Raw genomic sequence first — 13,931 nt, forward strand, 5'->3', positions numbered from 1 at the left:
TTCATCTCAAGATATTTACTCATTTCTCTTGAAATTTCTTCTTTGATCCATTGGTTATTTAAGCATGTTGTTTAATCTCCATATATTTGTGAATTTTGCCTTTTTCTACCTGTTTTTGATTTCCATCTTATTCCATTATGATCAGATAAAGTCCTTTGCATAATTTCGATCTTTTTTATTTATCGAGATCTGTTTTGTGACCCAACATATGATCTATCCTGGAGAAAGATCCATGAATACTTAAGAAGAATGCATATTCTGCTGTTCTGGGACTGAGATGTTCTGTAAATGTCTATTAGGCTTAGTTCATTTATCTTATATTCAAGCTCTCTGTTTCTTTATTGATCCTCTGCCTAGATGTTCTGCCCAATGATGAGAGAGGTGTCTTGAAGTCTCCAACTATTATTGTAGAGACATCTGTTTCTCCCTTCAGTTTTGCCAGTGTTTGCCTCATGTAAACTGGGGCATCCTGGTTAGATGCCCATACATTTATGATTGTTATATCTTCCAGGTGATTTGTCCCTTTTATTAATATATAATGTCCTTCCTTGTCTCTAACAACAGCTTTGCTGTTAATTTTTTAAAAAAGATTTATTTATATACTTCTGTTATTTTAAAAAATTTATCTCCCCCTCCCCCAGGTGGTTCTGTTGTCTGTCTGCTTATTGTTTATTTGCCTTCTCCAGGAGGTACCGGGAACTGAACCTGGGACCTCCCACATGGGAGGTGAGTGCCCCGTGGCCTGAGCCACATCCACTCCTTGTGGACTGCAGAGTCTGCTGGCTTGTGGCATCTGCTCATTTAGACATCTGCTCATTGCAGCAAGTGTGGGCATCTAGCTTGTTGTGGCAGGTGTGGCATCTAGTTCCTTGCTGCAGGTGTGGTGTCTGCTCATCTTCTTTAGGAGGCACCAGAAACCAAACCTGCGACCTCCCATGTGGTATGTGGGTGCTCAACTGGTTGAGCCACATCTGCTTCCCTGCTTTTAATTTTAATGTCTATTTCATCTGATAGGAATATACCTGCTCCAGCTTTTTATTGTTTTGCTACTGTGTGTGTGGGATATCTTTTCCAGGCTTTTAAGTGGGGAGTTTAATCCATTACCATTCGATGTTATTACTATAAAGGCAGTTCTTACTTCACCCATTTTGACCTTTGGGTTTTATCTATCTTATCTTATTTTCATCACTCTTTTCACATTTTTAGTTACTTTTACTGATATAATCTTCATTTCTAGACTCCCTTCCAAGCCTCTCTCTCCTGTCTTTCAGACTGTAGAACTCCCTTTAGTTTTTCCTGCATAGCTGGTCTCTTGGTTACAACTCTCTCAGTTTCTGTTTATTTGTGAATATTCTAAACTCCCCCTTAGTTTTTATAAAATCAGATAAAAGATTCTTAGCTGGCAGTTTTTTTCTTTCAGTATCTTAAATATATCATACAATTGCCTTCTTGCCTCCATGGTTTTTGATGAGAAATCAGCACTTAATCTTATTGGGTAATCCTTGTATGTGATGAATTGCTTTTCTCCTATTGCTTTCAGAATTCTCTCTTTATCTTAGGCCTTTGACATTCTGATTAGTATGTGTCTCAGAGTAGGTCTATTTGAATTTATTCGGATGGGAGTACATTGTGTTGCTTGGATACAGATAGCTATGTCCTTCAATAGGGTTGGAAAATGTTCTACCTTTATTTCCTCAAATATTCGTTCTGTCCCTTTTCTCTTCTCTTCTTCTGGGACACCCCTGACACACATATTTGCATGTGTCTTGCCATAATTTAGCTTCCTGAGACCCAGATCAATTTTCTCCATTCTTTTTCCTTTTGTTTGCTCGCTTTCAGAGGCCCCTGTTTTCAAGCTTACTGATCCATTTTTCTGCCTCTTCAAACTGTCATATGCCTCCAGTGTAGTTTTAATCAATTTTATTGACACATATTAATAAAACATACAGTCTATCCAAAGTATACAATCAAGCCAAAGTGTACAACCAATGGTATTTGGTATAATCACAGTTGCGCATTCATCACTTCAGTAATTATTAGAGCATTTTCATTATTCCAATAATAATAATAATAATAAACTGAAACAGTGAAACAAAATGCTTATTTTTTTAAAGGGAAACTGTATTCAATTTTTTAAAAATACTTTTCTGCCAAGCTTTTTTTTTTTTAGATTTATTTTTTATTTATTTCTCTCCCCTTTTCTCCCCTCGCCCCAGTTGTCTGTTCTCTGTGTTCATTTACCGCATGTTCTTTTGTCCGCTTCTGTTGTTGTCAGCGGCATGGGAATCTGTGTTTCTTTTGTTGCATCATCTTGCTGTGTCAGTTCTGTGTGTGTGGCACCATTCCTGGGCAGGCTGCACTTTCTTTCGCGCTGGGCAGCTCTCCTTACAGGGCGCACTCCTTGCGCGTGGGGCTCCCCTATGTGGGGGACACCCCTGCATGGCACGGCACTCCTTGAGCGCATCAGCACTGCGCATGGGCCAGCTCCACACGGGTCAAGGAGGCCCAGCGTTTGAACCATGGACCTCCCATGTGGTAGACGGACGCCTAACCACTGGGCCAAGTCCACTTCCTGAAAACACTCTCTTAATAATCACCTTAATCTCTCTATGCTTCCCCTGCCATACTTCGCTGCTATTCTGTTTCCATCTTTCTAATTTATTTGTATTTTGTATAGATGAAGTCAAACAATATGTAGTACCTTTTGTCTAGTTTCTTCCACTTAGCATATTTCTGGTTCATTTTATATTTCTTTTATTGTGCCTTTCATTCCAATAAGATCTGCTATTTTTTCTATGTATGCTTTCAAATTCTTTGTGCTCACCTAGGGTCTTTTTTTTTTTTTTAAGATTTATTTCATTTATTTCTCTCCACCCCCTTGTTGTTTTTCACTTGCTTTGTCTATTTGTCTTCTTTTTATTTTAGGAGGCACCGGGAGCCAAACCTGTGGCCTCCGATGTGGGAAGGTGTCTAATCACTTGAGCCACCTCTGCTCCCTGCTTTGTTGTGTCTCTCATTCTGTTTTACCTTCCCACGTCTCTCTTTTTTTAAAATATTTATTTTTTATTTATTCCCTTTCCCGCCGTCCCCACCCCCAGTTGTCTGCTCTCTGTGTCCATTCGCTGTGTGTTCTTCTGTGTCCACTTGTATTCTTCTCAGCGGCACCTGGAATCTGTGTCTCCTTTTTTTTGTTGTTGTTGGATCATCTTGCTGCATCAGCTGTGTGTGGCACCATTCCTGGGCAGGTTGCACTTTATCACGTTGGGTGGCTCTCCTTGTGGGGCGCACTCCTTGCGTGTGGGGCTCCCCTACGCAGGGGACACCCATGTGGCATGGCACTCCTTGTGCACATCAGCACTGTGCGTGGGCCAGCTCACCACACCGGTCAGGAGGCAGGGTGGTGACCTCCCATGTGGTAGGCAGACGCCCTATCTGTTGGGCCAAATCTGCTTCCCTCTTACCACATCTCTTGTTGCATCATCTTGTTGCATCATCTCACCTCACCTTCCTGTCACGCCAGCCCTGTCTTCTTTTTTTTAGATTTATTTCTCTCCCTCGCCCCTGTTGTCTGCTCTGTTTCCATTCTCTGTGTGTTCTTCTGTGTCCGCTTGCATTCTTGTCAGTGGCACTGGGAATCTGTGTCTCTTTTTGTTGCGTCATCTTGCTGTGTCAGCTCTCTGTGTGTGCGGTGCCACTCCTGGGCAGGCTGTGCTTTTCTCACATGGGGCAGCTCTCCTTGCGGGGCGCACTCCTTGTGGGACGCACTCCTTGCGTGTGGGGCTCCCCTACATGGAGAACACCCTTGCATGACACAGCACTCCTTGCATGCATCAGCACTGCATGTGGGCCAGCTCATCACATGGGTCAGGAGGCCCTGGGTTTGAACCCTGGACCTCCTATATGGTAGGCAGACGCCCTATCAGTTGAGCCAAATCTGCTTACCTCCCTGTCTTCTTTAGGAGGCACTGGGATCCGAACCAGTGACCTCCCATTTGGTAGACGGGAGCCCAGTCACCTCAGCCACATCCACTTCCCCCTAGTGTCTTCTTAATATCTGTAATCTCTTTAGCCATCTCAATAAATTTATTAAGGAGATTTGAACATCTATGATTAGTTGTCTTAACTCCTTTATGTCATGTGGAGTCTTGGCTTGTATCTTTGGGTCATGTCTTCCTGTTTCTTGGAATGGCTTGTAATTTTTTGTTGGGGTCTCAGCATTTTATTTACTTGATGTATTTATTCAGGGCTCAGTTTCTCTCTTTAGTCTAGGCATTTTTATTTGATTTGCTTTGTGCTACAGCCCCTCTTAGATACTTGGTTCAACTGAATTTGGAATTATATAGTGGATTGTGCCAACTGAGTTTTTTTTCAGCTCTTTGTCATCTGTTTCTTGCCCTTTCTCCCTTGCTGGCTGTGGAGGAGGAGCTGAAGATGTGGCTGGTACTGGAACCTGTGGACACTGAGGCTGTCCATGTTGCCCCGGGAACCGATGAAACGTCTCCCACCTTTCCCCTGCCAGGAGCTGCAGCCACACGCACTAATCCAAGCTGTGCAGGCCAAGACCATCTGCAGTGGCCTGAAGAGAAGCCCCATGTCCCTTCCTCATGCCTGGGGGTGGGGTGGGGGGAAAGGAGCCCCAGGTGTGGGCAGTAAACTACGCCGTGTGGGTCAGAACTGACCGCAGTTGCCCAGATAGACTGATGACACCCCGGCTCCCCTTCCCCCCTGCCAGGGGCTGGGATGGAGCCACTCGTGTGCACACAATCCCGGCTGGCAGGCCGAAAGTGACTGCAGCTGTGCAGAGAGGTTGAGGCAACACCGCCCCCAGTCCTGTCCTATTTGGGGCACGGGTGGAGCCACACGGGTGTCCCATAATCTAGTCTGTGTGGGCTGAAAGCAACTACAGTTGCCCAGAGAGGCTGGGGCAGGTCCCTCCAGCTTCCCTCCTGCCAGAGGCAGGGCTGGAGCTCAGGCGAGGGCAGCAATTCGACCTGGGTGGAAAACAGCAGCTCTCTACTGTCACTGTGATTTTCAATAAGCCCCGCTTCCCCTCCTGCTGGGAATGGAGTTAAAATGGAGGCTTCTGGCCTCTTTCTGACTTGGGCAGGGTCAGAATTCAGCTGTTCTTAGGACTGGACTTTAGCCAGTCAAATTTACTAACCAGCAGCACAAGTCGGCGCCGGCCATATAGCCCGCTGGGCGTGGGCACTGGCTTTGTCTGCAAGAGCGCCCTACTCAGGCCTCTTCTCTGCAGACAGACAGTCTCCTCCCTCTGTTCTTCCGAGGATGTTGCGGGATGCTCTTCTGGTCTCCCGGGCCCCCAGACAGGTGCTTGACACACTCTGGGGGAGATTACTAACTGCCCGGCAGGATGAGCCGACTCTCTGGGGTCTTTATTCTGCCGCCATCTTGCCCCTCCCTCCACAAATAGTATTTTAACACACTATTTTAAAGAATCACAATTAATGCAAAAAACCCACAAGAACAAAATGTCCGGATTTTTAATAAAGACAAGAGCAGTCAGAATCTGACAGGACCTGGGCCGAGGAACCATCCTGGAGTCTGAGGCAAAAGGAGAAAATCCCTCTTCATTTCCTGGCCCTGAGACAGAGTTTGGTTGGTTCGTTTAACAAATGTTAAATGTTACATGTGCCAGACACTGTTTTGGGTCCAGGGAAAACTGCAGGGAACACAATAGAGGCCCTGCCCTCAAGGAGCTTTTGCATCTTCTGTTGGGTGCAGACAGCAAACCAACGGGTTTTGCGCTCCAATCTCTGGGACTGAGAAGCCAGCGCTCTCTGCCACGCTGTGGTGTCTGTGAGTCAGGCCCGGCTGGCCAGGGCCCCTCCCAGGCCCACCTGGTCTAGTGACTTGGGACAGGGCTGAACTGCCCAGCTTGGGCATCGAGTGCCTCAGAACCCCTGGCTCTTCCATTGCTGGAGGATGCCCAGGGAGCCAGCTAAATGCTGGTTCCTGGCCCCGCGCACGGGCCCCTGGCAGCTCTGGGACGCGTTTTGTCTCCTGTGGGGGGGAAGAACCTTTCTGAAGACAAAGGTAAACTCCCTTGTCCCCGCTGCAGCACACCAGCGCCTTGGACTTGTGGTGAACTTGTCCCTCTCGAACACTTTCACGCAGTCTGTCCCTGAATTCTCGCTGCTGAGGAGGCCGCTGAAACCGAGATGGAGACTGTCCTGAGGCCCAGGAGGACCGGGGGGAGGGCGGGGGAGCTCTTGTGTGGCCACCAGTCTGTCCCTTTAAGAGCGAGCTCAGCCCTGGCAACGGGGCCTGGGGATGGTGCCTTCGGGAGGCCCTGGGGAGAGGGAGGAGAGCCGGGGGAGGGGAGGGCTGGCCAGAGCACCAGCGGAAGCCAGGACAGAAGGCAGACAGACGGCCTGACACCCCAGCCTGGCAGATACTGCGCAGCAAGGAGACCCTGGGCCCTCCTGGGCCAGGCAGGTGGCTGAAGTTTGGAGGTTAGTGGCTTCCGTTTGGCTTCAGTGGTGTAACTCCCACTTCGGACGTTTCACTTCTCTCAACAGCCTTCTGAGGTGAGTATTCTTATAGTCCATTTCCAGAAGGAGGGCCTGACACCAGAGAGGTGAAGTGAATTTCCCAGGGTCACACAGCAGTCAGGATTCACACTCAGCTCTGTTCCCCCAAAGCCCATGCCTGTCCTTGGCTCCTAGCTCTTGGTAGAAGGGCCAGTGTCAACATGTTGTGAGGGGGAGGGAATACAGGGGCCTGTCAACCTTCTTTCCCTCCCTCGAGTGTGGCCTTCTGGGCCTCCCCTGCGCAGTGGGATGTGCATCCACGCTGTGCCTCGGGCTGCCCCTCCATGCCGAGCCTGTTCCTTGTCTGTCAACGCTGCCATTCTCTCTGGCTGCCGGAAGATGGAGGCGAGAGGGAAGGGATGTCCTTAAAGAGGGTTCGCGAAACCAGCCCTGGTCACTGGTTCTAATTTCCCCCGTGGAAGGGCAGGGAGAGGAGAGATAATGGCTGCTCCTTCTCCACTTTTCAAAATGCCTGCAGCCCTTAGAACTCCTTCATGGTAAACAAGCCCACTGGACTGAAAGCAACAGGCTGAAAGACACCTCCTCCAGAGACAGTGGAGGCTCTTGCCGGTGTGGTTCAGGCGCCCTTGGGACGCCCACAGCCAGAGCCGGGGCGGTGGGCTGGCCGAGGCACAGCAGGCCAAGGAGGGGCAGGGCGGGCGGCTGGCCCTGCGAGCAGGGTCGTGCTGGGAGGCCCGGAGACAGCAGGCGGGGGTCAAGGTCTCGCAGTCGAGGCTGTGTTCAGGCGCAGGGGTGATGTGCCCGCCCTGCCCTTGCGGGCTGCCCTGGTGGCCCGAGGCCCTCTGCAGCCCTGTGCTGGCTGGCCTGCGCTGGGCACTCGGGCGCTCCGACCTGCCCTTGAGGAGCGTCTAGTCGGTGGCAGTGCCCAGGAGGCACCCACAGGAGGGTGGGTCCACTCTGAGGCGGGGAGAGGTTGGGGAGGCTTGTAGAGGAAAGGCTGGGCCGGGCCTTTAGAGCTGAGGGATGAGTGGGGAACGGGTCCCAGCGGAGCCAAGAGCGAAGGCCTGGGGGAGATGGAAACCGGCTGCAGCCTAGGCGCGGGCACTGGCACTGCGGGTGTGGGGGCTGAGGTCAGGGGCAAATTTGAGATGGGTCCGAGGTACGTGAGGCCCAGACGCTTAGATATTACCCATGGACCCTTGTGTGGGGAGGAGGGTGGGCTCAGGAGGTCTGGGGCGCAGAAGGCAAATCCTGAGTTTGCAAACGAGCCCACAGCGCCCCCTGCTGCCCATCGCCCTCCCTGCAGCATGGCCTTGCCCACCACTCACCGGCTGAGGAAACAGGGCCAGAGGTCTCTGCAGAAGACTTTGGGCTCCCGGGCAACCTTGTGGATCAGAACCAGTCCCAGAACCCCTCTTTGCTCCTTCCAAAGCAGCCCAGGCTCTGTGGCCAAGGGGCTTACCACATTCAATGATGTGACAGCCCCGTGCTCTCTCCAAGGCCAGAGCCCTGTCACGGGGGTCTAACCTCCCATACCAGCCAGCTGTATCCTCCTGCCTCATCATCCCCACTCCAGAGCAGGTCCTGCCTCCACGCGCACATCTGTGATCGCAGCTCATGCCTACCCAACAGCTCCTTCAGGCTTCGGGCAGCTTAGCTGGAATGTTCTCTTCTTAGAGCATTCTCTGTCAACCTTCACCCCCTGCCCCCGCCCCCACCCCCTCCAAGGTTCTCCCTCTGCCTTGCTGGGGTTGTGCGGGTCCTTACTACAGGCTGAGAGAGAAAAGCAAATTACCAAGCAGTATGTCTAGCATGCATGTCTTCAAGTGCACAGAAACGTGTGGCAGGGTGTTCGTCCAAATGTTAACTGTTTTTGTAGGATGATGACATTTCAAGTGATTTTTCTCCCCTTTCATTTTTGTACTTTTATTGGCTGTTTAAATTTCCTAAATATATATAATCTTTATACTCATATAACCAAAAAAATCAACACAATTTTCATTTTCATTTTAGAAAGAACAGAGAAAACTAAGCATACCCCAAATCAAAGCTGGAATAGCCCAGTAAAAGCCGATGGAAGCAGTGCGAGCAGCTGGCAGTGGCTCCAGGCCCCAGCTCCTGCCTCTGACCGACCTCTTCAGCCTGTCTTGAGAAGGACATTTCATGGGAGCTGCTCTGTCCCTCCCCTGCACTCGAAGCTCCTGGAGGGCAGGAACCAAATGGTCCCTTTCCATGCTTCTTCACAGATCTGGGTAGCCAGCAGATGTGAAACGCACTTCTCCTCTTGCCTGACAACTACGCTTCCCTGGTTTATCAGCTGCTACCCGCCCGCCCCTCCCCCTGATCAGCAGCAAATCTGATCATGTCATTGTCCTGCTAAAACCTTAAGCTGCTTCCCATGACCTACAGGCCTGGCACCATCTGGCCCCACTGGCCTCTCCAGCCTCCATGCCCTTTGTTCTCAGGCTCCAAACAGCCTGGCTTCCTTTTAGTCCTTCCAGCGTTCTTGTCACGTGCTGTTTCCTCTGCCTGAGGCGCTCTTCCCTCAGCTCACTTTCTTGTCACTTAGGGCTCTGCTGAAATACTCCCTCAGAGAAGCCTCTCCTTACAGAACATTTCCTCGGCCCACAATATCCTGCCACCTGCTTTTATTTCTTCCTTGCACTGTCACCGCATGAAATCACCTAACTTGCCTACTCTTGTCTCCCAGCCTCCCCGGGCAGGGGCCTCGTTGGCCCTGTCCACCTTGGCACCCCTCGCAGAGGCCAGCGTCTCCCACAGCATGGGCACCCCGTGTTGGTGGGGTTGACGCTCCATGATTCACAAGTCTGAGGCGCGTTTCCTGCTCTTTTCCTCAGAAGCAGACCGATGTGTGTGCGCAGCACCTTGCCTCCTAAGCTGACGGGCTGGGCCTCTCCACAGGCTGCTCGCCGGGCTCCACAGCAGGGCTGTGGGAAGGAGGCTGCCCTCTTAGCCTGACATTTACTGCACTCTTCACAGCCACCCTGTGAGGTAGGTACCATTTCCCCCACTTTATAGAGACAAGCTGAAACTGACTGGCCCACAACTGGCAAAGATGGGATTCTAAAATATAATTTATTTTTAGTTGTAGTAATATATACACGAAAATAATTTCAAAAACTTAAGTGGACAATTCTTTGATATTAAGTACACTAACAATACTGTGTAGCTTTCGCAACTATTTCTAGACTATTTTCATTATCCTAAACCAAAACTCATACTCATTTAGGTTTTAGCTGTGTCCTCTTTTTCTTTGTCAGTCTTGCTAAAAGTTTAGCTATTTTATTGATCTTTAAAAAAAAACACACACAACTTTTGGTTTTGTTGATTCTATTGTTTTCTATTTTTTCTTTATCTCTGCTCTAATCTTTACTATTTCCTTCCTTCTACTAACTTAGGGTTTAGTTTGCCTTAGTATGGTCTGTGCTGGAAAACGTTCCACATGCACTTTAGAAGAATGTGTATTCTGCTCTTGCTGGGTGGAGTGTTCTGTATATGTCCATTAGATCTAATTAGTTAATAGTGTTGTTCAAGTCCTCTATTTCCTTACTGATCTTCTGCTTAGATGGTCTATCAATTTTTTTTCTATTTGCTGTTTTTAAGTTTATTTCTGAGTTACAAAGATTATTTCCCCTTCCCCATGTATTTAGAATTTCCTGTATTTTCCCATTCAATCTTGGCTGCCACAACCAGACAGAAAACGCGAGGACCTTCTTTTTCTTGCATCTGTAGTGGAAACCTTAGCAGCAGACATTAGCTTCTCCAGGTCTGTCAGAGATGCATATTCTATCAATTATTAAAAGTGGCATATCGAAGTCTGCAACTATTATTGTAGAACTATTTCTACCTTCAATTCTGATGATTTTTGCTTTCTATGTTTTGGGGCTCTGTTGTGGGGTACATATAACTGTTATATATTCTTGCTGGATTGAACATATATATATATATAATATCATTTATATATATATCTATGTTCTATTTATAATATCCTTATTTGTGTCTTGTTACCTTTTTTGACATAAAGTCTATTTTGTCTGACAATACTATAGCCATTCTGGTTCTCTTTTGATTACTGTTTGCATGGGATGTCTTTTCCCACCCTTTTATTTTCAGCCACTTTGTGTCTTTATACCTAAAGTGAGTCTCTTGTAGACAGCATATAGATGGAGCATGCTTTTTCATTCAGTCTGCCAATCTCTGCCTTTAAATCGGGGAGTTTGATCCACTGACATTTATGGTAATAACCAAGAAGGGACTTACTTCTGCTCTTGAGCTATTTGTTTTCTGTATATCTTACAGGTTTTCTTGTGCCTCAGTTATTCCATTACTGCCTTCTTTTTGTATCTAGTTGCTTTTTTGTAGTGTACCATTTTGATTCCCTTCTTCATTTTAGTTGTTTTCTTAGTGGTTTGTAATTACAAGGAATATTTTAAATTAATAGCAATGCAGTTCAACTAGTACCAACCTAGTTTCAGTAGTATACAAACTCTACTTCTATATATCTCTGTTCATCCCTCTTTATACTGCCCATGAACATGGATTTAAAATGTTATTTTTCCACGTTTGCCTTTTAAGACATATAGGGAGGAAAAAGCCATTACAATCTGAAAGTACTGTAATACAGGATTTTCTATTTACCTATGTAGTTATCTTTATCAATGTTCTTCATTTCTTCTTATGGTTCTGAATTACTGTCTAGTGTCCTTTTATATAAGTCTGGAGGACTCCTTTTGGCATTTCTTGTAGGGTAGGTCTTTTGGTAATGAACTCTTTCAGGTTTTGTTTACCTGTATGTCTTAATTTCTTCAATTTGAAAGATAATTTTGCTGGATATAGAATTCTTGTTAGACAATTTTTAAGGACTTTTTTTTTATTCCCCCTCTCCCCCCCAGATGGTTCTCTCACCTGCCGGGACCTCCCACATGGGTGGCAAGTGCCCAATAGCTAGAGTCACATTCATTCCCTGCGGGCTTTAGCGTCTCCTGGCTTGTGGCATTTGCTCATTGCAGCAGGTGCAGCATCTAGTGTGTTGTGGCATCTAGCTCATTGTGGTGGATGCAGCCTCTGCTCATATTCTAACTTTAGGAGGCAGTGGGACCCAAACCTGGGACCTCCCATGTGATAGGTGGGTACCCAACTGGTTGAGCCACATCCACTTCCTTCTTAAGGACTTTTAAACATGCCACCCCACTGTCTTCTGGTCTCCATTGTTTCTGATGAGAAATCTGTTATTCTTACTGGGGATCCCTTGTATAACAAGTCACTTCTCTCTTGCTCCTTTCAAAATCCTGTCTTTGGATTTTGGCAATTTCACTATAATGTGTCTTGGTGAAGATCTCTTAGCATCTATCCTGTTTGTATTTCATCGAGCTTCCTGGATGTGTATATTTATGTCTTTCGTCAGGGTGGGGAAGTTTTGGGTCATTATTTCAATTACTTTTTCTTCCTTGTTCTTTCTCTCTCGTCTGTATGGGGCTTCAATGATGCATGTGTTGAAACACCAGATGATGTCCAACAGACTCCTCAGTATTGTTCTTCATTATTTTTTCTTTCTGCTCCTCACACTGGATAATTTCAACTGTCTTCAAATGTGCTGATCCTTTATTCTGTCCAAATCTGCTGTTGAATCATCTAATGCCTTTTTTTGTTTCCATCACTATACTTTGCAGCTCCAAAATTTGGCTCCGTTTTATAATTTCCATCTGTTTTGTTCAGATGTTTTCCTAATTTCCTTTAGTTGTTTGTACGTGGACTCTTTTAGCTCACTGAACACATTTAAGAGGTTGATTTAAAGTGTTTGATTAGGAAGTGGATGTAGCTCGGTGGTTGAGCACCCGCCTCCCACGTATGAGGTCCTGGGTTTAATCCCCAGTACCTCCTTATTAAAAAAAAAAGGTCTTTGACTAATAGTCCCAATGTATAAGCTTCCTCAGGGATGGTTTCTGGCAAATTATTTTCCTGTGAATGGCCTGTACTTTCCTGTTTCTTAATGTTTTGTAATTTCTTTTGAGAACTTGACATTGAGTATTATGTTGTACCTATGGAAATCTAAACTCCTCTGGGGTTTCTGGGCTTTTTGCTTTGTTTGAGGGCTGGAGCTGTCAATTTATGATTTCTCTAAAATATTTTTTTTGCTCCAAAAAAGGGAATGGAAAGTGACAAGAAGAAAAAAATAGATATTGCCTCTTTAAGACTTCTCTGCCACTTTGCCAGAGGTGGGATAGAGCAATGGTGGCCCTCAGAGCCAGTCCCCCAGTGATCTGATGTAGCTGATCAAAAGCAGTTACCAGTGACCAGAGCACATTCTCCTGGATTTTGGAGGACTAGATGTTTATAACCCACCTTTGCAGCAGCAAGCTGCACCAGAACTCAGGTTGCAGTGCAAGGCCCCTACAAAGAGAGTGAAATTTACTGGCTTCTTTCTCTAGCTCTTCTCTGGATGCTGCACAATGTTCTACTAGTCTCCAGAGTTCCAAAATAGTTGATTCAGACAGTTTCTGTCAGTCCAGTAATTGTTTTGGTGGGTGGACTGTTTCCTGGAGCTTTTTACTCCACCATCTTCCCAAAATCCTCTGCAAATTTGAAATTTAGGCCCAGGCTGTGTGATCTCAGAGCAGGGACTGAATGATTTCTGCCTTTGAATATGGCAGCTCTTGGGAAACAGGTCAACTAAATCCACCTGCCCTCTATAGCCTTTGTGAGAGGTGAAACATCTTCTTCTAGTTTTATTCTTAAGCCAGCCCAATGCAAAAATGCAGTGCCTCTGTGACGAGGTCTCAGCAGCATGGTGGTAAGAACACCGCCTGGATTCCAGGGCTGGCTCAGCAACCTGTCAGGTGGATAGTTTCGTTTTCTTTGCACCTGCTTCATCGTTTGTAAAATGGGACCAATACCCTCATCTCAGGTCCATAGTGTGAAAGCGCCTAGCTCAGGCAAGACCCATGGAAGGCGCTCACTCAGAGTTGGCTGACTGAACCCACAGACACCTGCAGCCAGGCCAGCCCATGTGGCAATACCAGGGGGTCACTGGGAAAGCCATCCACTTTAACCATCATCCAGCCAACATTTGTTCAATGAGGTCACTGTAGTAAGGCAGAGAGAAATCCCTGGGGCTATACCCTCAGTCTATAGCCAAGTTGGAAATAGAATTGAACACTTCTTGGTGAGGACAGATACCCCCTGAAGGCCAAAATCCCTGGGGGAAGATCTTACAAGTTAGGGCCAGGAGTAGTAGTATTCACTCTGGGCCCTTTCTCAATCTTTATAAACAGATGGTGAAAGTTCTATTTTCTTCCTTGTTGTAACAGGTCACTTCTTACAGCTAAGCAAAAGGTGGCATATCTAGACTTAGAAAAGCTAAGCTCAGAAGGGAGACAGGTCAGGAAGAAGCCAGGGGTT

The 13,931-nt window shown here is 47.1% G+C and overlaps 1 protein-coding gene and 1 non-coding gene across 4 annotated transcripts in view; one reads left to right on the top strand and one right to left on the bottom strand.

Annotated features, from left to right (window-relative positions):
• Positions 1-6,317: 6,317 nt before the first annotated feature.
• The window catches only part of XRCC6 (X-ray repair cross complementing 6), a 57,726-nt gene continuing 50,112 nt past the window's right edge, over positions 6,318-13,931 (top strand). The window contains exons 1-3 of one of the 3 annotated variants that reach the window (XM_058308833.2): positions 6,342-6,548; positions 8,526-8,764; positions 9,371-9,524. The gene's annotated coding sequence lies outside the window, so the exon portion shown is untranslated. Of the gene's footprint in view, positions 6,549-8,525; positions 8,765-9,370; positions 9,525-13,931 lie in introns of all 3 variants that reach the window. The other 2 variants (XM_058308834.2, XM_058308835.2) reach the window with 2 other exon arrangements.
• LOC111762109 (small nucleolar RNA SNORA31) lies at positions 10,188-10,316 on the bottom strand. The gene has a single exon (XR_002795312.2). It is a non-coding gene; the product is annotated as a small nucleolar RNA SNORA31 (small nucleolar RNA).

The sequence above is a fragment of the Dasypus novemcinctus genome, chromosome 12 (genome assembly GCF_030445035.2).
Source record: "Dasypus novemcinctus isolate mDasNov1 chromosome 12, mDasNov1.1.hap2, whole genome shotgun sequence".
Taxonomy (NCBI): Eukaryota; Metazoa; Chordata; class Mammalia; order Cingulata; family Dasypodidae; genus Dasypus; species Dasypus novemcinctus.